General features: G+C 37.7%; 1 long non-coding RNA gene across 1 annotated transcript in view; it reads left to right on the top strand.

Annotated features, from left to right (window-relative positions):
• LOC114147648 (uncharacterized) overlaps window positions 1-26,937 on the top strand; it is a 53,230-nt gene that overhangs the window by 18,267 nt on the left and 8,026 nt on the right. The gene's annotated exons all lie outside the window — the stretch shown is intronic.

Below are 26,937 nucleotides of genomic sequence, written 5' to 3'. Positions count from 1 at the left end.
AACATCACTCTGACGATGAAGGACGGAGACGGATGAGAGCTTAATTTCCCCTGAGACTCAAACAGATTAAAACGTTCTAAAATAAAGCTTTGCAAAAGGCTTGTAATGTATCTTCAGTTTTACAGAATTTGGACAAAGTCCTGGAAAAACAGAGATGTTTAAACAAGTTTTTCCTTTTTAAAGCTGTTTTATCCTCAAAACCAGCGACTGTAAAATGAAACAGACAGTGTTGAATAGTAAAACATTGCTTATTGGATTGACTATTGGATTGATTAATGTAGTTAGTTTAACTATTTTATCCACTGTCAGTAGATATCAGTAAATTAGAAAATATGATTAAATACACTTACTGACAGCAATATTTGTTTTTGTGGGACTACTATTGGTGACACAGTTCCATAAAAAAATATGTTATAAATAAAAGTACAAATAGTAACTTTTTAAAAACGATATCAGGAGAAAAGGTGCATTACAATAATTACTACTTTTCCCCCATAAGTCAGTTTCTCCATGACACAGATAAAGATGAAGGAACACCAGCACAAAAGAAGTACTGTGTGAACCGAGACGTCACTTTTAACATTATCACAATTTTACTACAAACTGCTGTAATATTTTAAGTCCAATTGCCGACTCATACTTTACATTATAAATGTTTAGATTATAGTTTTGTAATAATAATTATGTTCAGCAGCTTGCAGCACCATCTAGATTTACTATGTATGATGGAAACAGTAAATTTTTGGCAAAGACCATATAAGTATTTGTCTACTTATATTCAGTGGGGGTCAAGTTAGTATTTTTTAAAAACAAATGCTTTGAAAAAAATACAATTGTCATAATAAATGGTGTAAGTTGTGAAAACCAAAACCAAAAATTTTATTTTTTCAATGTAATCATCAAAATATATTAAATACATTGGTTAATGTTCCTTTAATTATGGTTCAAAAGCAGATCTAATAAAGTGCGTAACTCAGTGTTTCGACTGTTCTGAGGTTTTCTGGGACCCACATGTTTAGAGCTGCCAACGATTAGCAATTAATCAATTAATTAACTATTTTATGACACGTTTCAGCAGCAGATCAAAGTGTTTTACATCATAAAAATACAAAAATAAAGTCATGAAAACATACAATCACCAATTGAGATAAAATGTAGCAAACATTACATTTTGTTGAGTCCCATCATCAAAATGATCAAATATATTGATCAATGTTCCATTTGTTATGGTTCAAAAGCAACTCTAACCAGGCGGGTAACTCAGTGTTTTGCAGCTTTCTAGAAATTTTTCTCAGATCTGTGGTGTATAGAAGCTGAATGCTGCTTCTCCATGTTTGGTTCTGGTTCTGGAGTTACTGGCACTGTTGCTGTAATCAGTGTGACTAAAGATAAACGCGTGGAAAAATGTTCTTCAGGCAATAAAAGGCCGACTTTGTAACCGTCTTTATGCGTTTCTGAAGGTTCAGGTCAGAGTTCATCACTATTCCCAGATTTCCAACCTGCTCTCTAGTTTCCAGCTGTAATAACTGACTCTAGGTCAGTGGTTCCCAAAGATTTTCTGGGCCCCCCTATGGGTTACAATAAAATCCCCCCCCCCCAAAAAGAAAAAAAATCAACTGGTCGCACACATCATTCAACCAGACATAAACCTGTACACATATTTTGTTTTAAAACTCCACTGAAGTTTATTTCACACTTCAGGTTGCAACAAAACAAACTACAAACCATCTTTACAGTCAAACACTTAAGTTTTTCTTTTCTTTTCATGCCCCCCATGCAATGGCACTGCGCCCTCTAGGGGGCGCGCCCTACAGTTTGGGAACCACTGCTCTAGATTGTCCTTAGGTCCAAACAAAACTTTTTCAACATTTAAAGTTTCCAAAGACAACAATATTTTTCTCACTGAGAGTGAAATAAATCATATTCTCCAGCAGATTCGTTCTGCTGTAACACAAACACAGGGGCCGCTGTTATTCAGCTGTGATCTGAGACGAACACAATTAATCCTGCATCGACCCAGCCTCCGTTTAGCCAGGCCCAGGTAGTTTGTAATATTTGTGCTTTGCCATGTTCTCATTTGTGCAATGGATTCATTTTTGATCAATATGCTATTACAGGCCTCATTCCTGTGGGAGAGTCGGTTTTCTTTTCGTTTTGTGCCGGTCCAGGAGTGAAAATGTGACTGACAGGAGGGTTAAATGAAAGGAGTTGGCTTCAAAGTAAACAAGGGTGCTTTGAAAGTGCAATGTGTCAAATTTAGAATCATTGATCCTTTTTCTGCCAGCTTTTATGGCCATGTGGGCTAAAAAAAATAAGATATTTCATTTCCTCTCAACATGTTTTATGGTGAATTTCACTTTTTTTTAGAGCTCAGACTTAAAATAGAACCTGCTTTGGAAATTAAACACACGTATTTAATTTCACTCTAATAGTACAATAATAATAAATGAGTCATGGTATAATTTATCAGCCATTTACATTAGAGGTGTTGAATAATTAAGATCCTGAGAATACGTTTCCTAAAGGAACATGTAATAACATTGACGATTCATTTCTCAGTGTCTGACCGGAGTTCAGAGCTGTGAAACATTCAGATCATTATAAAGATAATGCAGCGGTGCTGATTTCACACCTTTAGGAGAACACATTAAATATTAGTGGAGCTTAAAGTAAACGTGTGTTTTTACTGCAGCAGTTATTAAGCAACTAAACTGCTTTTAATACAAGATCTGGATAAGAACTGCAGAAAGTAGTTGGTTAAATTAATACATGTTTTCATGGTCTTTTTTGCCAGCACCCTCCATCTGTTCGCTGTTCAGTTTCTGGGAAATTTATCCGTAACTATGTGAGACCTATTCTTAAAAAATGATAACTGCATATTTTAATAGTCCAAACATCAAATATACTTTAATATGCATTAATATGTAGAAACCGTCTCAGCGCTAACATAGAAGCGTGTTAGCGCTTCTATGTTAGGAAGATCAGGAAGATCATAGATAATCTTCCTGATCTTCACTCTTAATGGTTCAGCCAATCAGCAGCAAGGAAAATGATTAGTGGTCCTGGATTGGCTGCTTTGCCAATGTTGTGTCAAATAGCATTTAAGCTAGCTAGTTGTTTTCAGCTTATAAGCTGCACTTTATTTAAAATATTTTAGATGTGCAGAAAAATCTATAAATGCTGAAACGCGAATAGGTGGACCTCCACTGTAATGTTTCACTTGCGACTGGATGTTGTTTGAAACATTAGACTTAGACTGACTTTATTGTCATTTTGCATGCACAGGGTGTATACAAAACGAAATTTCGTTGCATATGGCTCAGGACAGTGTTTTGAGCTTCCAATGTTGTGAGGTTACTCCAGAATAAAATAAAATACAGTATAAAATATGAATATAAATATAAATATAAAATATAAAGTGCAGGACTGACAGTAAAATGGAAGTTACTTAAGTACATGTACAATGGAAGTACATGTGCAAGGTATAAATTGGAGATCAGATTTTGAGTGCAGTCCAGTTAAGAGTTCAGCAGTCTGATGGCAAGTGGGAAAAAGCTGTTTCGGAACCTGGTGGACCTGCACCGGATGCTGCAGAACCTCTTTCCAGAGGGCAGCAGGGAGAACAGTCCATGGTGGGGGTGTGAGGGGTCACTGACGATGTTTCGGCCTCGGGACACGCAGCGCTGGGATGAAATGTCCTGGATGGAGGGAAGGGGGGCCCCGATGATCATCTCTGCTGTCCGCACCACTCTCCTCACGTTCTTCCAGTCGGAGGCGCTGCAGCCTCCACACCACACAGAGAGGCAGCTGGTCAGAATGCTCTCTATGGTGCTTCTGTAGAACGTCTTGAGGATGGGCGGGGGCAATTTAATTTATGAATTAAATTGAGATGATACATAATGAATGAATATACAAAATATTTTCGAAAAATACAGAACCTTTATTTAAAGCTTTATTACTTATAATATATAGATACTTGTTATAGATTATGTCTTCTACCATCATGATGTATTAAAGGGGAACTATTATGCAAAATTCACGTTATGGACATTTTTATGCTTCCATTTGGGTTTCAACTGCCTCTAAAAAGTGTTGTTTTTTTAAAAAACTTACCAAGTTGTCATTTGGTGTCTGGAAAATGAGCCGTTTCAAAAACTTCCCGGTTGGTAAGTCATATTTGGGCTGCCGTTGCCTAGCAACCCCACCAGAGTGCTGCCCCGTTACCTAGCAACCCAAGCCGATCTCCAGAACGTTTGGTCAATTGGTTTTACCGTTGTATGCGCTGTACAATGGCTGCTGAAAAAGGCAAGTGTTTAATTGTTGTCTTTACCATCCAGGAACCAGCTGCTGCGTTCCTGTTGGCTGCGCAGGAGGCTCAACTTGTGCTTTCAAAGATGTACGGTTGTTTATTTGTGCATCTGCTTGCAGTCATTTTCACATCCGAGTGTAAAGGTTGCGTTGGGGGGCGTGGCCAGCAGCAGCTTATTTGGATTTAAAGTGACGAGACCTAATCTACCTTATCTAAGAATGATTTTATGTAATAAAATGTAACAAACATGTTTTGTATCACCCATAGATCCTAATGCTCACGGAAGCATAAAAGTTCACCTTTAGCTCTTTACTCCCTCGAAACCTCCAGTACAGGCATTACATCCATCCATCCTGAACCACATGATGTATTTTTTCTCATCCATGTCACAGTCACTGTGAGCAAACGGTCCACCTCACCACTTCGGGGTAATGCGGGTCTTTGAGCAGTGCAGTGGTTGGATGGTGGGTAAATTTTCTGAGGCAGCCAGTGAATGTGATTGAGGCGTCAGCATCTGGCATCTTTGGATTACAGAGATTGTGGGAGCAGCAGGTGGCGCCGCGGTTGGTAATGGAAATCTCACTCCAGCCGATGTAACAAGGCAAGACTCCAACCTGGAAGTCCTCGGCATGAAAAGGTCGAAAATCCAGTTGGAGAAAGGACTCTGTGAGAAACAGGCAAAAAAATAAAATATAGACGAGTTAGACATAAAAAAATTTTCTGCCAAAAGACACTTTAAACTCACAAAACAGGGAGAATTTGAACAAAAATGTTACTATCCTTAAAAATTCACCTCAAAGGAAATTTGATTAATTGCTCACCTGATTACAAAATGACTGATAGGATTAGTTTGTCTCGAATAAAACTAAACAGAAGGTTATAAAAAGCAAGAAGTCAAACTATCTGTGGTGTTTATTTAGCTATTTTCATTTATACCCCAGAGACTAATATTCCAATACATGCACTTCTTCTAAAAAACAATTGAAAGCAAAACACCCGACGGAAACGAAACAAAAAAAGGTTCAATTTATGCGTGCTTTAAAGGAGACGTATTATTACTATTTTCTCTTCTATGATTGACAGCAAATAAACAGGTGTCTGAAATACTCCTCAATAGAAAATCCTCAAAAATACAAACATAGAAAGAGATACTTTCACTTTTTTTCTTTGGTTGTTTCACGTCAGGATCCCAGATTTACAGGGAAGAGTGCAGCTCCATTAAAACTCAGTAATAACAAATGCTTTTCTCAAATTATTCCTTTTGTATTTCAGTTAAATAAACAAACACATTCTCCTTGTAAATTTATTCCAGTTGAAAAATATTCATATAATCATTTTCTTTGCTTATTGCCAATAAAAGGAGAAAAACAAAATTATATATGTGTCTTTTAAGACCAGTATTAATGTTCAGAGGTGGGCGGATAGATTAAAAAAAGATAGAATTGATATACCTAAAGGCAGTCTTTTGCAATTATAACATCTCAATCCTGGCTATAAAACACTGTAAAAGATTCAGGGTGTTTTACACTCGACAGTACAGTAGACTCTGTTAGATCTGGGATCAAAACTGCATCATTTGTTGCATTTTCTCTCCGTTCTGAGTCAAACCAACCAAACCCTTTGAGCAACCTGTTCCCCTCCTTACCTGTGGGGGCGCTGCACCAAGAAATATTAAAGGAAATGACATGAAAACCTCTCATGAGGGCAACTTCCTTCTTCATGAAACGTAAACAAAAATGTAGTACCCTCAGATTTTAGTGGTTGGAGGATTTCTCTTCTTTTTAGTAAAAAACAATGAGCAATTTCTCCTGCTAGCGCTAGGCTAGCATGTTTGTTTTGCTTGTATTTACCCAGAATGCCTTGCACTGTAGTCCACTTCCTGCTTTTGGAGCGGTTTCCAGTCCTCTTGACGTCCACTCATGCTTTCGAACAGAACCAGTGTTCACTTTAACCGAACCGAGACCGAGGTTTGTAGGACCAGAGTTTGATTGTTTTGGTCCTGTTAGCATTCACAGCTCCGCCAATGAACCGGACTTTCTAGACAAACGGACTGGAGTTGGATTAAAGCCGTTAAAGCGCTGATGATAAACGCCTTTTAACAGCTTCAGATGATCTCTCCTTGAAAGTCTCATTAGAACGGCAGCTTTTTTTGAAACATTTACAGCACTGGTGTCAAACTCCAGTCCTCCAGTCGCTGTCCTGCAGGTTTTAGATGTGCCACAGGTACAAAACACTGGAAAGAACTGGTTTAATGACCTCCTCCTTGTGTAGATCAGTTCTCCAGAGCCTTAATGACCTAATTATTCTGTTCAGGTGTGGTGCAGCAGAGGCACATCTAAAGGTTGCAGGACACCGGCCCTGCAGGACTGGAGTTTGAGACCCCTGACTTACAGCTTTTAACTGACTTTTTTGAACTTCTTGATAGGTAAGAATCACTAAAGTCCAGTAACAAATGCATGGACTCGTGTTTGTGCATCACTCTGGGATAAAATGTTTTTGCAAGACCTTGGCTATGAAAAAAGCCCCGGAAAGCTTTTTAATGTAGGAGTTTTATAACCACATCGTGGTCAAAATGCCACCAAGGTTCTAAGCAGTTTGTTTTGTGTTTTGTTTGTGTCGGCTTTACCCTCCTGTAAAATGGCAGTATTATGTACTTTCCTGGCTTATAGAACCATTTTATAGCACAATCAAGTAACTGTTACCTTGAGTAGTTATAAAAATGCTACATATATCAAATATGACTTAAAAGAAATTTTACTTTCCGATTTAACGCCTTGCCTACATGTCTTTAAAACATGACTTCAATATGGTGCAGCAAGGCATTTTTCACATCTGAATGGTTGTCATGGAGATTAAAGGATTTCTCAAAGGCAACACTCCAGGTGGTTTAGATGGGGGTATAGCATTATAACATGATGTAACGCTAAAAACATAGATTTTACATAATATTTTCTAGTTCTGGTGGAGCTTTCGTCCTGTTAAAGGGAAGTTCTTCCTGTCCACTGTCACCACATGCTTGCCGAATAGAAAGGATTGCAGAAAAGTTAAAGTAAGTAAATTTATCCCTGGATATAAATTAAATTTACGCGTCTCATGGTTGGGAAGTTGTTGGGGAATGGTGTTACAAAAATAAATTAACAAATGCTTAAAAACAGCATGAATACTTTGTGTTTTCTAAAGTTTTTCCTGCAGACACAGATCGCACTAATAAGCTGTTTTCACAAATGTATACATTTCTGTACCAGCAGAGCAGAGTGAGCGTTGGAGGCCCAATGGTGACAGTAAGGGAACATGACAGAGGCAGCGCTGCAACTTCAGCGCTGACAGCCACATTTTATAAGATAGATGTTGAACTCAGCTCTGTGTGTGTGTGTGTGTGTGTGTGTGTGTGTGTGTGTGTGTGTGTGTGTGTGTGTGCGTGTGTGCGTGCGTGCGTGCGTGCGTGCGTGCGTGCGTGCGTGCGTGTGTGCGTGTGTGTGTGCTGGCACTCATTTTTCAGTCAGACTTTGCTTCAGGTAAATCCATGGTGACACTACCAGTAAGTGCAGCTGTTAAAAGAACAAAACTCCCGGTTCCTAAAATGCTGGGATCCATTTTCTTCTGGACGTTTTTTTCTCCTCCTTTTCGCCGACTGAAGGGCTGAAGCAGATCTTCATCGGAACATTTCATCCCCAGAAATGGCCTCAGCGGGGAATCAGCCATTTGAAGATGATTCTGAACATCCAAAGCTGAGCCTTCAGCGGTGAATATTTGCAACCGGTGAAGAGTCTGTTTTTCTGCTGCTGTTATTTCACATTTTACATGAATTTAGCTTCTTATTCATGTTAAACTGAGGACCGAATTTATTTAATGAGTTTTAGGGCCACAATAAAAAAATACAAAAAAATAAATAAAATTACAAGAACAAAATCTTAATATTTTTTTTTTCTTGTAATATTATGACTATTATCTAAATGTTGACTCTATTTTTGTAAAAGAAATATTCTCATATTATTTCAACTTTATTCTTGTAACTTTATGACTTTCTTTTTAAATTGTATTGTTTTATTTTTTTAGTGTGGCACTAACACTGTTGTAAGATAAAGTTTACTGGTGTCTGTTAAACACCTTAAAAACCTGCATGATAAACAAAAACAAATGTTTGTTGTTTTCTAAAGTAAAAAAATATATAATTTGAGAGCAAATCAAAAATCAAAGCCAAATCCTTTGGCAGTAAAGTTCAGTAAGTACAATACAAAAATAAAATTTAAGAGTGAATCTGAAACTTAAAACGTCAATCTATGGGTTTCAGATTGATAGTATTAGTATCAATAATGTTAATAATTTGGATCAATCTGCTCACCTCTTAACACCTGTATTAAAATATATGATTGATTCCCTTTATTTGTAGGAATAAATGGAGACAGTGTCTTTCAACTGAAATAAAAAACACCAGGAGAGTCTGTTTCCCATTAATTTAGTTAACTGTAAATTTATTTGGGGATTTCTAGAGTGAAACCAACTTGGTATCAATATTATCAACATTTTTGATCAGATCCTCTTCTAGTTTATTGAGAGATCAAAGGAACCGGATTTTATGAATGAGAAGGATGAAAAACAGTTGGAAATTTGCTTAAAAGGAGAGTGTAAACAAAACTGTTAAATGTAAGAAGTCATTCCTCCTGTAGTTCGGTATTTGTGGCCATTTAATGCTGAGACAATTAAAGCAGTTCTGCATTATCCTGCAGCAACCGCCGTGTCAGCAGTCGTCTTTACGGCATCACAGCTAGCTAAAGTTTGTTTTGTTAAGGGTTCCTATAAAGTGTTAAGACAGTTTCTCTCCCCATTTAAAGTTTCCTATGTGTGTATGAAGGCGTGTGTGTGTGTGTGTGTGTGTTTTTCTGCAGGATGACTGTGACGATGAGTACACAGGCTTGAGTTTTCACACTGGAGGTGCCAATTAGCTCTCGGAGATGACAAGAGAGCAAGAGTTGGCTCAGCAGTAACGAGCTGCTCCAGCAGAACCTCTCTGCTACTTTCACACTTTCTATTGTCTCCTTTCTTCCTTCTGTGTGGTATCTGTCCCAACTTATTGCTTGTTGTTTGTATATTCTCTCATATTTCCTCTGTCTATTTTTGTATCGCCAACCTTTTCCTTAATCAATGATCCGCAGAAGGAGTTTCTTTGTGTAAAGTCAGTGTTGCTTCACCTTAAAACTTCCCCGTTCGCGTGTATTTTTACTTCACTCTGTCACTTCACGACTGTCTTAGTCTCCTGGAAAGATTTGCACCTGGGCGTCTGTCCAGAAAATCAATCGTTCTCCACATAATCTGGCATATCTCACCTTCCAGAAGCCATCTTGGAAAATTGATGTCCTTCACAGCCACTTGCGTCTCAAAACCGACATGTCAAGGCGGACGAGTGCTCCAATCCGAGGAGATAATTGTTCAAGAGAGTTCCTGTGTGAAAACTATTTGACCTTTGATAAATGACCTGGTGGGCAGAAGATTCACAGATCTGAGTGAAACAAACTGCTGGAGAGAAATACTGCAGCGAGTTTCAAGCTGAATTACACTTCAGGTAAACTTTGAAAAAGATCTGCTCAGAAATAACTTACAACGCAAAGAAAATCACTTTAAGTTAGTTTATTGCAACTTCTTTCATGAATTTTCCCAGAAATACTCTGTTTCCACAAGTTTGAACCCGCCATCTTGGTAGACAAGCACAACACAAAGCATCGATGAACCATGGACTCCAGACCAACAAAATCAAAGTATGTTTACACTCCTGACCAAAGCAAAAGAGAAATACATATCACCAAAATCACCTCTGTTGGCATTGACACGTGTGATTGTTGTCATGGCAACTCCATAGAAATTGTCATGACACTTATGGACACCAACCAAGATGGCTGTCGGTTACAAATTCCTGGATGTGACGTCACATGAGAAGTTCATTTCATAAAAGTTCATTTCTGATGATTTGCAAATTCTCCAGTGATGGACACACTTCTGCTAATCCGCTTATACCGGAACTAATGTTTTGTTTAGCGTTATTTAGCTAAGATTGAAAACATTTAGCACGGCTAGCTTCCCCTACATAAAATCTTTCCGGATAAATTCTAAAATGCTTATTTACTTGGCTGTTTTGCAAACTTTCAGTTGAATCAAGTTCGACATCTGTGTTCAAGTTTAGATTTTTTGACTTAAGAATTATTCACATAGCTTGACCTTTATATTCATTTCTTTCTTATTTTGAAGGGCGCTAAGTCTGTTTAGCTACACAGAAGTTCAGTTTCCTCCATGGTTGGCATTAGCGCTTTAGTGTTAGCAAAACTAATGTTTATTTTGTTTGTTGAGTCTGGTGCCATCTTTGGAATGGGAGTTTCATCGTCATGCACATTTTATCAGAAACAAAAAACTATTTGGCAAATGCTGTTTGTCCATTAAATAAGTCATCAAAAGTCACAGCAGAGACGGATGTAACGTTACATGAGATATATTAATTATTCAGCCAGTCAGAGGAGATGCTGGCATCTTATTGAGTTGTTGTTGTCAGAGTCTTATATTTGGGAGCAGCTGTGTTTATATGCAGCGTTATGGGGAAACTGTAGTGGGAGATTTTACAGATTTCCAACAAACTAAATTTTTGATGAATTGTGCGATGAGATCCAGTTGCACATCATATGAGGAGGTCAGTACCGATGGCGCATTTTTGCTACTTACAAACTGCTGTGGTTTGTGAAATACACCAATTTTCATACGGTTGAAAAACCATATCATCCTGTCACAAAAATATTTTTTAAAACTGGAATATGTTAATTAAAGTAATTTATTTTCGTAATTGGTGCAGTTTTACGGTCAATAGGAGCGCAAATAACATCAAAATGAGGATCAACAGATTAAGTGTCTGGATTTAAATAACTCAGGCTTTTCAGTCAGAACGGCAAAGTGGACACAAAAGCACCAATTGAGCTCTACATGTGATGGATCTGCAGAAAACGGCCCACTTTCCTGCAGAGTGCGGATTGTGTCACAACACCAGTGGTCTTTGGTGATCTCTGTGGCGGAGCATCTTGCAAAGGCGGCATTGATCTAAGTGGCAGCAGCAGCGCAGTGGCCTGCTTATTCTTGCGAGCTGAAAGGCCGAGCAGGAACAGCAGGAGACGGAGTCGAGTCCCTGAGGACACAATGGGTCAAAACAGACAGAGATTGCTACTTGGAGAAAGTTTGTCGGTAAAGTTTCCACTGCCTCTGGCACTTGGCATTTCTCAGTGTGCTATTGGAGATGTGTCAAATACAAAACAGATTTTTTTCTCTTTTAATACATCTGAGGCTGAGGATTCCAGTAAGAGTCTCTTAGAGTCTAAGCCCTGTCTTTTATTGCAGTTTATTCTTTAAGATGTTTAGTGTTTTGCATAGATGCATAATTTATTTCCTCGCTGCATTTAGGATGTGTTCTTTTTATGCATCCCTGAATGATTCCATTTTTTAAATTCAAATGTCATTTCAGGCTGTAAATCATTGCATACATCTGTATAAATACACACATAACTGCTTGATAAAGTGTTTCTGTTACACACTTAAAATATGGGAGAAAGAATCACAGTTATTTAGTACACAACTGACGCACAGAAACGCTGTCAAACGACTTATTCACAAAAAGGAAAAATTGCCTAGAAATGCCTTTATGTACAGACTACAAATACTAGCATTACCTTAAACTCAGTTAAACCCAGAAAAGGCTTACTAACTGATTCCTGATGTATGGGTTGCAATTTCCTGACAGAATGATTTCTTAACCCTTTTTATTGTCAACTCTTATGGTATAAAGTCATATTAATAACTTTACAAAATATCTTAGAACTGCACTGGAGGTATAATAGTTTTTCAACCTGTCACATCTCACTCTGCAGCAAAGTCAGCCATTTTTTCCAAACGGGGTGGACAGACAACATGGTGACAGGTCTTTGGGATATACAGTCCAGCATTAGACTATATTCCTGTCAGCGCGCACGACACAGCCCAGCGTGTTCGTCAGTCGATCTCCAGGTGACATTCAGGTGGACGACTGGGACAAACAGCCTGACAGAGTAACTGGAGACACGTTGGGAGACACGTGGCTGATGGAGGTGGACGGATCAGGAGTCAACACAGAGTACTTCCTGGGTACCGATTAATGCAAAAATTTAAGAAGTAGGAAACAGATAAATGTTGATATGCAGCACTTTATATCAATCTCAACATTTCCACTATAACAATTTTTAACAGATGGTGCTCTACGTTGCACCATTTTTACAACAGCGTTACGGAGGAATTTTTCTGCCATAATCCGAGAGCGCACATTTTTATTTTGAAAGCAGGACTTCACGTCTTTCTTCTCAAAACTTGTAATGCTTTTACTCAAAACTTCTCCTCGTGCTCAGACTTAGGCTCTGTTCACACAGACTGAAAATGTGTGCTGTTGGGTTATGGCAGAAAAGTTCCTCCATACAGCATTTGTACATTTATCCCACAGCAAAATTCAACCACTTTTAAGGTGAGTTTTCACATTTTATGAACACCATACTTTGGACATAAAGCAATCAAATGAACAAAAAAAAAGACAGTTTCAATTTACTGTTTTATATACTTTATTACTGTTAATATTTTTGTTATAGTTTTTAAATTTTATAGCAGGTAGAAGGTGAACTAAAATATAACAACATTTTATGTTTTGAAATATCTCTCTTAAACACGCCATACACATTTGGCTGGTCTGAGAAAATTATACAAACGATTCTAAAAAATGTTTTTGCTAATTTCTCTGGCAGTTACCAAATGGAAATAATTTTGGTAATTCTAACTGACCAAAAACAAGAGGAATTTGGTTTGATTTACAGACGGTGAGAAAAAAAAGTGTGTATCTTTTTATTCATTTCCAAAAGCCAATACGCTTTTCAAATTTAGGATTTTAATTAAACGTTAAATTGCGCTTTATTACAGAAGTGTAATTTTAATTGCTTGATAACTGTAATTGCTTGGTATTCTGATTGAATATCAAGCACTTTAAAGGACTTTATACAGAAATCACTTTCCAAACCTTGATTATGACTCTTGAAAATTCAGTAATTTTCATGGATTTTAGGCACCCATACACACCGTATTGCTAAGATAATAAATAATGTAACATTAAAAAAAATCAACTTTCAGCGTTTTACTTTAACTTTGACTGAAATCGTAAAAGAAAGACTGATGTTTGCGCAAACTTGCCTTTAATTTCCGGGTCATTCCGTTAGTGGCTGCCTGGTTGTTAGCATTAGCATAGCAGCTTGTGTGACACATCTCTCCACGTTGCCGTCGCCTCACAAATGAGAAGCAGTAAGAGTCTTTCACGATGGTAAAGAACGAGTGGAAATCTTTCCATTCACCGTGAAAATCAGAAGTTTTCTTTCTTTTTCGGCCATATTTTGCAATAATCCTCCTCAACTTTACTCGCCTTCCGCGACGGTTACGGTTGCCGTGGAGACCAGCTCGGGGCTAGCCGGCGCCCCACCAGCGGTTACCATGGAAACGGATCTCCTCAGGAGCCAACGGTTGAAGTAAGCATTTGTTTTAAAAACTTTAAAGAATAAAATGTAATTATGAAACTTATGTATAAAGTTACTTTTAAATTTACAGCTATTCAAGCGTGATTAAAATAAGGATGGTAAAAAAAAATTTTTAATGCATTAAATGGTGATCTATTTTAAAAGGACAGTTTGATGTGTTGGCTCAGGGAAGTTGAGCACTAAATACATGTTTTTATTATACATATAATAAAATGACAGGAAGGAGTCGGGCGTTAGCGGCAGCAGCTTGTGTAAAAATAAATAAAAAATTAGCTGTTAATTCCACTTAGGCTTTTTGTAACAACTTAGCTTAACCGCGACTCTGAGCATCTGTTTCCTCAAGAGGTTCTGCTCGACTCGCTCACATTTCCACGGACGGCCCTTCCCGGCGCTGTCAAAGCAGCAGAAACGGTCGCAGAGATGCTGGGAGCCGGAGCCACAGACCTACTTGGCAGCTCTGAAGTCAGCTTATGACTTTTCTCACCATGGATGACTTGGCCTTCTCCAACTGGCCACATTCCAGTCAAGTGGAAAGATGCTGTCTGTTCTGCTAACTTCATGAGGCGGAGGAGCCAAACCAAGCTGCAGAGGATCAGATCATTTCACACCAACAAGCTGCTTACTGTTTTTGTCAAGTGTTAAAAATGGTACAAACAAAGTGCAGTCACTTTAAAATCCATAGCTTCAATTGAAAAAGACTTTTTTTTTATCCCAAAGGGAAATTAAATGTTGTTGTAACTCATTAATTTAGATTCTTCAGAGTTTTTGAAGAAGATTGTGAGGAAAGACCTTCTGTAGCAGTCTGTACTGCACTGAATCTGAAGAAGCCTCTGACTGAAGATGCTCTAAATATCTAATAGGATATTTCAGGAATTGTTTTTGTAGTTGAAGGCAGTTAATGTTACCTGCGTGAGATCATGCTTTTTGTTTAGTAGGGATAAATAAAAAACTTCCTCATTTGTGTCTCGCTATAACGAGAAAGTTTTTTGTTAAAACTTCTGGTTTTTAAAAAATTACGTTTTAATGAGTTTTGCATCTCGTATTAATAAGAAACGTTCAAATTTTAACAAGTTTTTCTTCTCGTTTTAGACGTTGACATTTCAACGAATTCTGCATCAAGTTTTAACATTGTTTGTTCTATTCTTATCTATCAGTGGATGGATTTATCTCGGTATTACTGTGGTAATCATTGGGATTTTGTTTTTGTGTGCAGCTTTATTTTGATATTTCATATGGTTTCATATTCTGGTTCCATGTGTACTTATCAATCCTGTTTCTAAGTATTAGTCGGTCAGATCCTGCTGTTATTCACCCTTTTGGCTCTTTTATGTTTTATTTTGGATTTATCCTGCTGCAGTGATGATTTTTTAAGTAAAACTGTTTATTTCCACCTGCATTTGGGTCCTGCTCCTCACCCTTACATGAAGATTACAGCAATCGACTCCTTCCTATGATTGCTGAGCCACATTTTGCATTTTTCCTCTGGTATGTTGGTGACTTGTGCTGACATACCTGGAAGACGTTGTATTCAGTTTTTGCTCCAACTTTGGTTTCATGAACTGAGGCGACACTAAATTTTCTGAGCCAGCAGCTCCATCAAAATAAAGTTGACACCACCCTTCATTTGCTCAGTGGCTGTCTCTGTGAAAAAGCTGCCAACACCTTGAAAGGCAAGGTCGCCCTTTAATGAAAACATCATAAAATCTCTGCTATTATCCGGTTAAATGGGGCAGAAGATGTGGCTTTAAAGTGAAAACCTCCTCTCTGATGAATTAATTACAGGCAAAGAGGTGGCTCTTTTAAGCTAATCAGATCTTATCAAATATATGTCAGCCTCTGTGTGTGTGTGTGTGTGTGTGTGTGTAGGAGAAACCGACTGAAGGTGACTCTCCTGTGAGTGATGGCTTCAGAGATAAAGTCTTGAATTGCATGTTGACAGAACTTCTGTCAGGAGACGGCTCATGTTCGCATATTTACCGATGGATCGTAAATTTATTTGTTGTTTCATCCCTCATGGTTAACATGTTTGTCCCTGCAATAACACTGACACGTTGTATAGTATTGTTTACATCTGGAAATTTTGCTGGAGGGCAAAAAGACTATTCTCTTGCTTGCCATCCGTTAGCTAAATGAAACCTGGAGATGTTGATATTATTAATTTAGCTCAGTGCGCCACAGGGGATGGAAAAATAGCGCAGAAAAACCATTAAAGAACCTTTTGTATTCTTCGTTTTTCATGCTCTGTGTTGGCTACGCTACAAACAGACTAGTTGCCATAGCAACTGACAGACAACAGCGCCACTAGTGTATCAGGATTCGACACCAAAAACTACTCAAAACTTTCCCACACAAAGAACAGAACATTCAGTTACAGTTTTATGTTTTCAGACTTGATGTTTAGTTTGTGATTATTAATAATCTTCTGAACACAGCAGTGGCTGATTAGCTAATTCAGTTAATTTAAACTCTTGGTGAGAGAGTTTGTGTGTGGGTCGCAGTTTTTTATGTTTACTGAACTGAAAGACAACTAATTCTGCAGCACATCTACATAGTGAGGTTTCCATAGTCAAGCTAGCATAACAGACCTACTTCCCTTTCCCTCACAATTTTTTATTAAAACTTTTCACTAATCTGTGAAATGTAAACCTTTTGACCATGTAGCAAAGCGATGCGTCGCTTTTTTCTTTCATGTATCACGCGTACATTTAAGATGTAGCGCTTTACGTTGACAGCTAAAACCAATGCTGGTCATCGTCGGTAAGTAGTTCTTTAGCCTCTAGCGTGTGTGATGTCACGTTGCAACGCCTCTATGCAGAAAGCAAGCAGTAGAAATATTGATACCAAGTTGATTTTTACTGATTAATTTGATTAGTGAGATGGAGCTAAAACTCAAAACATCCTTTAAATACCCCAGCTGGAGTCGGACTGAAACCGTGGTCCATTGGGTCCAAAAATTCTCCTTCATTTCGGAACAGGAAGCTGGAAACAGTCTCCCACTTTATCAGCTGCTATAAGCCACATTTTCCAAAGTTATGAGCAGGAAATAAAAGCGGAATAAACATCATTTATTCTGCTGCTTGTGTGGCCCTTCTCCTGTCTGAGCCGGCAGCTTTTATCACACAAATTGCAGCGCGGCGGTGGGACTGCCGTGTCAAGCTGCATTGTGAAAGTGACAGTCATGTTGCATGCTTGGCAGAAACCCGGATACCCAGGGCTTTGCCGGTGTCAGAGTCTGCAGAACAGGAGGAGAGACGTGTTGACATGGAGAAAAAGTGTTGAGGCTCCTCTGATTGGCGGCTGTTGTTGTTTTGCACAAACCTAAGAGGAAGTAGTAAAATGTTGAATTTGGTTATCTGTTCTGGTTTGGGTTGTTATTAGTTCTTTTACCCAACACATGAGGGCGTCATTCTGCTAGATTCGTTTGCTTTGGTAAAAACAAAAACAAAATCTTACCAAGTGTTTTTGGTCCAGTTTCTAGTGCAAATATATTAGTACTGTACAAAAAGCGGACCAGAGGCCGCTCCAAAAGCAGGTAGTGGACTACAGAGGAAGGCATTCTGGGTAAATACAACCAAAACAAATGTGCTATCCTAGTGATAGTGTTAGAAATGACTCGTGGTCTTTAGCTAAAGATAAAAAATAAATCCTACAACCACTAAAATCGGATCCCTCCATTTTTGTTTCCATATTGTAAAGAAGGAAGTTGCGCTCAGTGTCTGTTTCAGAGTTTTTGTCGTTTCCTTCAGTGGTTCTTGGTGCAGCACCCCTACAGGCCAGGAGGGGAACAGGTTGACTGGTTTGACTCAGTGAACCACAGCAGCTGGAAATGAAACCAATGTTGCAACGTTGGTTTCCAAAACAACAGAAACCAGGTTAGATTTTCTCAGCAGACCAACTGTCCATAGGAGGCCTGACAACCTTTTGTTTCCTGGTTCAGAAGATCCTGACTGAACTTGATGCTGATGCTGTAAAGAAACCCCGCAGTGTCTCTGTTTAATGCAGAGTTCGGACCAAATGTCCAGTGTCTTTTTCAGCAGGCAGAACCGTCTGCTCTGAACAGACGGTTCTGTTCTCTTGTGTTTTCCCAAACATTTTTACGTGGTCTGTAAATTATCTAGATTAATTATTGCAGTGGAGCCAACATCACTGCTGCTGCTGCTCACTTTGTAACTCCGTTTCTGAGGTAGTTAGAGAATAAGATAACTTCTCACTACGTGGAATCTCAAATTAGGAAATGTCTTCCTGTTTACTAAAGAAGATTTGTGGCAGTAACTGCATTCCAACTTTATGTTTAACTGAAGCCTTTTTTCTCTCTCTGAGTGAGAGACAAATTATGCTTTACCCAATCCAGTACTGTCGTGATTTATTTAGGGATAGGAAGCATCACTTCATACATGTTCATAATAGCTATTATTAAAGCTTAACTTTGAAGAGTAGTAACCAAGCCTACATGTTTGTTTTTGTTTAGTGTAATATTTTGGAAAGTTAAACTATCAGTGAACATTTGCACAGACCGTTTATGGACAGCTAAATGGTCCATAAACAGTTCTCAGATAATTATTACTTTTTTGCTTTAGTTGTATTTTAATGCTATGAACTTTTGTCATGCTGTAAAAAAAACCCTGTGGCAACTTACCCTTTAATTGCAGCGACCTGATATTTGCAGAAACACTCTAACACTAATTGGACTTTCAAGAGAGGTTTTGACATTTATTAGTTATGCATTTGGACAGAGTCACACAACATTAAAATGCACCAGAGTCCCATGATGTCAGTGACCTTAATTTAGCTCCTCAGTTCACAAACACTTCACTGATTTAGTCAGTTATCCACTGTAAGATGAAAATATGTGGAAAAAAATGTTTTTCAGCTTTTTCTGAGTGTTTTTTAAAAACAGTTTCTATTTTTATCCCATTGTTTTTGCTGACTGATTGGATCGATGACTATGAACATGTAGATGAACAGTGTAGTTCTCTCTCACTGCCTTGAGAACTACAAGAGCTTTCCTCTGATTATTAAAGGACCTGTTGTGCACATTTCACGTTTTGTGGGTTTTTATACTTACATCTGTGTTTCTACTGCTTTTAAAAAACAATTCAACCACTTAAAAAACCACTCAGCTGATTTTTGGTAATAGGTTAAAACCTTTTGTTGTGTGGAAAATGAGCCGCTTCAAAAACGTTTGAAATTTATTGTCACATTCCACTGTTACCTAGCAACCCCAGTGGAGCCCTGCCCGTTACCTAGCAACCCAAACTGAGTTCCAGCATGTTCGACCAGCTGGTTTTACCGCTGTATGCTTTGTACAATGGCTGCTGGAAGTGTTTTGTTGTTGACTTACCATCCAGGACCACTTGCTGCTTCCTTGTTGGTTGCGCAGGAGGCTCCACTGCTGCTTTTCAAAGATGAACCGTTAAATAAATGCGAACGAGTTTGTATTAATTTTCATGTTCGAGTGTAAATGTTGAGATGGGGGGCGTGGCCAGCAGCACCTTAGGTGGATTTAAAGTGACAAGGTCATAAAACAGCTAAAGAATTAATATTTAACAGTTATTTTGTGCTACAAAAAGGAATGAGCGTGTTTTGTACATAATAGGTGACCTTTAATCGTAACAAACTGGAGCTTAAAAATCGGAACAGACGAAGTGTTTTTTCTCATCACTAGTTATAAATGTAATAAGCTCTGCAGGAATATGAATGATTACAGATTAGATCTGATTTCACCTCAAATTAAAAGCAGTTGACTTAAATGTCAAAGGCACCAAATAACAAAAAAAGAAGGAAGTGAGAGGAAAGATATAGACTGAAACTTTTCTACTGTCATCTCAAGTTCCAGCCATTATCCCCACAGTGGAGGAAGTGCCAGCAGCTGCTTCCCTCAAACATGACAGCTACGTTGACAGCATAAACAGTGAAGCAGCTATAAAAGATCATCTGTGAAAGCTGTTAAAGCTGCAGGGAAAGAAAAATCCTCCTCTGCCACCTGTGCAGCTGCACTCAGACCAGGTTTACTTCAGACTTTACGTTTTGCACGTGCAGTCACAGTTTGCAGATGTTTAGGAAATGATCAATATTTAAAAAGAGCAATCTCTCATTAGTGAAGGAGCTTCTGTAGGTTTTTACCATCCCGACAGAGACGATCTGTCATTCAGAGCCACTGATTATTAGATGGTTGTCATGTTGAACTTTAACAGATCCTCAAAACACAGAATAACTAAAGGATCCTGACATCCCACTGTTTATTATTATAGTAGATCTGTTTCTATGGCAGAACGTTGGGGAAAAAGACATATTTATATTCATGACAGTTTTCCTTAAATAATAATATATAATGTTTCTGACACTAGGTTGTTTGTGGAAAATTTCAAAGAGCACATCAAAATATGTGCTAGAATACCTAGCCTAAATGCTACTTGACTCAAAAGAGAGCAAACAAAAGGCCAACAAGGAACAGAAAACAACAATCCAGACCTACAAAGACCAAGAAAACCAATAAATAACTAAGGTTGAAGCTCCTAAACCCACTCAACAGGAGGACCAGTATTAAGGTGGACATGAACTGAAAACCACTAAAAGTTTATTTTTTCGTATAGAGAATATAATAACCTCGCACCACACCTCCCCCACCTGTTGCTGTCCACATTTCCTTCACTTACAAAAAAGATAAATTTGGCTGAATAAAAGAGCGCCCCCATCAGTTTTAAGTGTTAAAACTTAAAACTCAGTAAGTTACATCTGTTAAACAGCTGATTGAAAGCAGCTAGCCTGACTAGCTAGCCAGCTAATATTAGCTTAGCTAAACAACAAAATGTCAGTTGAAAGATTCAGCTAAATTTAGGGGGCTAATTTAAACATTGTCAAACTGTGTCAAAGCCAAAATCTTTTTAAATATGTTATATTCATTTCTATGGCAACATCTGCAGCCATTACAGCTAGGAGCGATGTTGAATTTTGCTTTTAAAACAAAATTAGTTTAATTTTTGATTAGGCTTTTTGTTAAAAAAAAATCTTTAAATAGAAAGTCTTATTTAATTTATTTATTTATTAAATTCCATCCATCCAACCAAACATATTTCTAGTCTTGGTGCTAAAATATGTTAGTTAGCTAACAGATTCAGGTGGCTTCATATAAGCTAGCTAGCTAATTTATTTTAGTAACAAGGTACTTAAAGGCATTTTTTTATTGAAAGTTATCTTTTTATCATCTTGTTTTATTGAAATGTCTCTTAAAATAACAATTCCTGACAGTGGAAGTCAAAAGTGACAGTAAATGAAAGAAAGTGAATTATAACAACTTTTTAAATCATATTTTATTTCGACAGACAGTTTCTTCTAAAAGATCTGAACTGTTTTAACCTGTCTAGCTGTTAATAATGGCCTTAAGGAAAACAGTTTGAAGTTTTCTTTTGACACAGTTTCCATCAGAGATGCAGCTACTTCTGACTTATTCTCACATCAACTTTTCTCCTCCGTAAAAACGCTGACTCTGACGTTTTCCTGCCTGCTTGGCAGCCCTTTGAGGTCACGTCCACAACTCTCGGGTAATTGATACCAGCAGCCGTTTATAGGGCTGCTGGTATCAAGAGAGACTGTCAATTAGGCTGTCAGTCTAAACCTGCGTAGCCCTAATGAGGAATTACAGCCGTTAATCACCGTAAATGTTGATAGTGCTGGTGAGCTACCTGTCGACCCCGGAGCGGCCGCCGAATGCAGAGCATTCAACATCCGCATTGGCAGGCGGCTCACGAAAGTCCTAATGGATCAGTTGTCTTGGGAAGAAAAATGCTTCAGTTTCAGATTGTCTGAACTGATTCTGTCTGCCGTGTTTTTGTTAACAAGCAGCCAACAGGGAATACACAGAAACAAGCTTTGAATACTCAAATACTGGACCGAACTCTTTGTTTTTTTACTCACGCCGTTTGGAGTCACTTTAAATAAAAACACAGGAATCTGCCTGCGATCGTCTCCTATTGTGTTTGTGACACTGTAAGCTTGTTTGTCTGGTTTCATTATTAGGAACAAATCTTAATATGCATGGGTTGTGAAAACATCCACCCTTCAGAATAATATGCAAACACTAAAAGAGAAGAGAAGACAACATCTAGTTATTCTACAACTAAAAAAACTACATTTCTTTAAGACAGCAAAGAGAAAAATGTAAACAGCAACAAATATTCTGCTTCTTACGACCAGGGCCATAGTAGATAGAAAGAAATATGAAACGGAGGAGCCAAAATATTTCTGAAATATTCTAGAAAATACAAACAGAAATTTTAGAAGCAAGTCACAAACTTGCTCAAAATAAATCAGAAATTTTGAGATTTATATCTGGAATTTTAGAAATCAGAAATCTGAGTTTGAAATTTTAAATATGTGAACTTTTCAAACTCTGGAAATTCCCAGAAGTTGATCATTTTTGACTTTTGAAACTGAAATTCTTTAGGTATGATTTGATTGAATTGTTGTAGACATTTCTGCATGTGAAGTGGATCAGTTTGGTTTGAATGGTTTAAACAAAATGTATTTGAAGTGAATGTTCATCACCGTTGGCACCAACCCTGGCAGACGGTGCAGCAGGTCGGTTCTGGTTGCTCTGACTCTAATCCCTGCTGTCATACAACCGGAGAGATCAGAGTAAAAACCCCCAGGGGTTTCTACGAGTGTCATGAAATGAAAGAGGAATCTAATAAGTGTTGTTGTGTTTATCTTTGGATTTGATCCGAGGCTCGCAGAGCAGCAGAGGGTTCGTGGGAAACAGAAGCAATTGAATTTGTTTCCTCTCAGTCTGTTTGTGGAAACCTCCCGCTCTATGAATCCACCAATCGCAGATCGCTAAGTTTTCATCAAATTTCGTACCGCAGTCATTAAAAACTACTAATCTGATGTTGAGAAACAGCAATAGAGATTTGTTTTCTTTCAAACATTTCAGTTTATCCTAAACATTTTGGTAACTCTGTGGTTGAAGAGGTGAGCATATGGCTGGCATGACGCCGTCAGTAACATGAACGAGTCTTCATGAATGTTTATTACTGTCATGAAGTGTCATTTGGTAAATAATGACACTTTTATACAAAATTTCATTAAGACTTAAATTAAAAGTTATTATTTAACAGTACTAAACATTTATGAAGACGCCTTCATGTTCCAGTCTTAGAACTTCAAATAAAGTGTTTAACATTAAAATGATCCAATCAGTTCATCTACTCAGACTTAAAATCAGAGACTTTTAATGTATTTTTAGTAATGTAATAAAAAAAAGCTTAAATATCATCTGATTAATTGATTGGATTAATCTCCAGAATAATCGTTAGCAGCCCTACTTTATACCATGTTTACTGGTTTACATGGAGAAGTTTTCATTTTTAACTGAAACATAAAATAGTTAAATGTTGAGAAAAAGTTCTGACATTTGGATTTGCATTTAGCCATTTTCCTTTCTCTTGCCTGAGCTTTTCACGCTGACCTTCCTGTTTCGCGGCCTGGCGCCTCCTGCCAGGCGGGCGGCTCAAAGAGAGTGACGGATTCTGGCCACTTGACCGGCAGATTGGAGAAGGTCATGGTTTAAAATGCCACCTCAGCCTCAGGGCTGCAAGTGACATTCTGCTTTAAGTGAAAAAGCGGCGGCCGGAGGAACATTCGCAGTGTCGTCTCTGGCATTCTCTGTGACTGATTCCTATTTAGTGTACAGATTACATGATGAAGCTCCACACTTTGACGGTTCCCGCTCTGCCGCCAGCTGAATCCCACAGCCTTGTTTGGTTGTCGTTTCAAAGGGGATTTATTGTTCAAGTTTTACATTTTGTACGTTTTTGTGCTTCCATTTATTTGTTTTTACTGCTTCTAAAAACAGCCAAGCGCTTAAAAAAACTCACCAATAAGTTTGACAATAAATTAATGTTTTGAGCCATTTCAAAAACCTCCAGAATGTAACGTCACATTCCACCGTTTCCTGGCAACCCCAGCAAAGCCCAGTCTGCTACCTAGCAACCTCAGCGGAGTTCTGCCCCGTTACCTAGCAACCCAAGTGGACCTCCAGGGCGCCTGGTCAACTGGTTTAGCTAAATAAACCAGACTGATTAAAAATATAAATAAATAATAAGTAGTTATTATTATTCACATTTTATTTCCACACTCAGGAATTGTCTTTTTAAGATAAATTTCAATAAAATAAGATGATAAAAAAACTTACATTTGAATAGAAAATAGCCTTGAAGTACCTTGTTGCTAAAATAATTTAGCTAGCTAGATTATTTTAGCTAGCTAAAATGTCAAGTAACTCGTTGCTACCTTGGAAACAAATTTTCAAGTTTATTCTTGAAAATTTTTGAAATTAACTGGTACCTTGTTGCTGAAATATATTAGTTAGCTAGTGAGCTTGCTTTTAGCAACAAGGTACTTTGGAAATTTGTTTGTCCCATCATAGAACACAAAAATAAAATAAAAAATATTAAAAAATATTTTTTTAAAACAAACATAAAAAACACTGTATGTGCTGTAAGTCTTTTGTTCTTGATTTAAAGTACAGAAACCACTTGCTGCATTATTGTTGGTTGTGCAGGAGGCTCCACTTCTGCTTTTCAAAGATATACGGTGCATAAATGCGTAACTGTTTACAGCCATGAATAAAATGAACGACTTTGTTCAGAAACTATAATGAACATGTTTTGTGTAACCCATGAACTTATTCTAACATGATTAATAAAGCATAAAATGAGGTGCTCCGATGGAAATCCGAGTGTTTTCCTGTAATATTTCATGTAAAACATTTTCATCAACCTGCTGTTGTGGATAAAATAAATCTCCGTGGTACCAGATATTTGTCTTCACTTCTCTTGTGTGTTTTTAAAATGTTCCTGAGAAAACTTCCTCCATCTCCAGAGTTTGACATCTTGTAGCCCTGAAGATGCTGACGGCAATTTCCTTCCTGATTTTTAAACACAGTTTTACTTTAATGCTCCGGGGACGGCCATGTCCGCCTGCTGGTTGCAACTGAAACCGCTACAGATTTAAATATATCGATGTTTGTGAATAAAACTGCAGCTTTGGAGACCTCTTGACCTTTTCCAGCGCCCTGAGCAGGACGACGTGTTTCAGTTTGACCTCACTATTAGGGGATGTTTCCATCTGCTCCAGACAGAGTTTCAGGTTCTGTAGTTTCACCAGAACCTGACGGAGTTCGTCCATCTGTACCATTAGGTGCAGAGCAATGTTTTTACCCAGCTGGAAAATGTTCCCACCTTCCATCTGGAAATGGGAATTCATAGAAAAAAGATTCAAAAAGATGCAAAACTTCACCTTACATTTGTTTCCCAAGTGGAAAACCAGGAGGAGTTTCTAGTTTTGAATTTTAAATTCACAGTGGAGTCGCCTCATCAACTGCATACACTGCAAAAACACAAAGTCTTGCCAAGTATTTTTGTCCAGATCTTAGTGTAAATATCTAAGGACATCTGAAATAAGAGGAAACTGACTTACAAGTAGCTTTTCAGTAAAACACAGCAGTTTGTTTCATGTCAATAATTCTTAAATGTTGATGAAAAAGTGCTGGTTTCCCTTTGAGATTCTTTTTCACTTGTAGCAAGACATTTTCCAAAGTTATAAGTTAAATTATCTGCCAGTGGAAATAGCACATTTTCATCAATATCACTGAATTATTGACTGAAAACAATCTGCTGAATCTTGCTGAAGAATTATTGGTGAGTTAATTTTCTCAGCATTTTTGTAACAAGACAAAAATGCTTGGTAAGATTTTACATGTTTGCAGTGTAGTGTGACTCTCCTGAGTTTTCTGTTGCTTGATTTAATGTAAATTAAGAAGAAAATCTGTAAACATCAAATTACCAGTGAGTATGGATCAGAGGCAAAAAGGCTTCATGCATTTTGAAATCAGAAGATCTTAGAAACTCTTTGACCAGTTTTACTAGCATCTGCAGGCTGATTGATTTAAATGTTGCTCAGAGCTGAAATGTGTCTGGAAAAGACAGAATACTGACCTTTTAGGTCTGACAAGAAATGTTTGTGGCTAAAACTAAAATACAATTTAAAACAAAAACCTACATTCCCAACTATGAGTTTAAAGTCAGTTGAATGCAGAAGCTCAGTTGCCTCAGTCACAAGGCGTCACTTTAAACGATAACAACAAACCTTCTTTTCCCTGCAGAATAATCCAGATCAGGATTTTAGATTTATCAAAACCAAGCAGATGGATCATTAAATATCGGCGTCTTTATATATAAATGTTTCTCACTCCTGCCTCTGATAAATACTTTCACTAATTAAATAACTTCATAGCAGACCTGCCTGTCTGTTACTTTGTGACCAACGGAGCGAGTGTTTGTCACATCTCCGCCTCACAGCCGGACAGGCTCGGCGTTTTTAGTTTTTAATTAAGGCGTTCTCCAGTCATTTCTGAGCAGGATTGTTGGTTTTCTCAGCCGTCTGCTGAGACGAGCGTCGGCTCTGACAGCTCGTTATCCGTTCAGCTAACATTTAATCCCACAGCTGCTCTCTTAACATTTTTACAGTTTTTAAATCTAAAACCTGAACTATTTCTCAGAATTCATTCATGTAGCATAAAATACACAAAACAAAAAGTACTGAACTTCTAAACAAGACACATTAATCATTTGTCGTTTCGTATTTGACTTATATAGAGACAATGGGACAACATGAAAGAAAGCTGAGAATTTAATATAAATATATCGAAACTAAAAGATTTGATTAACTTAAAAATGCAATTAGTTTTGTTTAAAGCTACAAAATGATTGTTCCCAATCAATTTTGGAAATTAATTGGGCCATTATTGGGGCCATAGCAGACAGAAAAAAAGAAAGAGGAGGGAGAAATTCCTGCTAAAAAAAACTCATAAATTTTGAGTTTATTCTTAGAAATTTTCTAGAAAAGACTAAAAACTTTATGAGATCCAATTCCAAGAAATAGACTCAGAAATTTTATTTAAAGAAAACTATAAAATTGCTGAGCTCCAAAAGTTGAAAATTTCCAGAAAAATTAACCCAGATTTTTTTTTGATTAATTTTATAAATATGGTAGAAAAACTTG

Source organism: Xiphophorus couchianus, chromosome 7 (assembly GCF_001444195.1).
Source record: "Xiphophorus couchianus chromosome 7, X_couchianus-1.0, whole genome shotgun sequence".
In the NCBI taxonomy this organism is placed as follows: Eukaryota; Metazoa; Chordata; class Actinopteri; order Cyprinodontiformes; family Poeciliidae; genus Xiphophorus; species Xiphophorus couchianus.
Note: the sequence above shows the minus strand (reverse complement) of the source record. Positions and strands in the feature narration are given on the sequence as shown.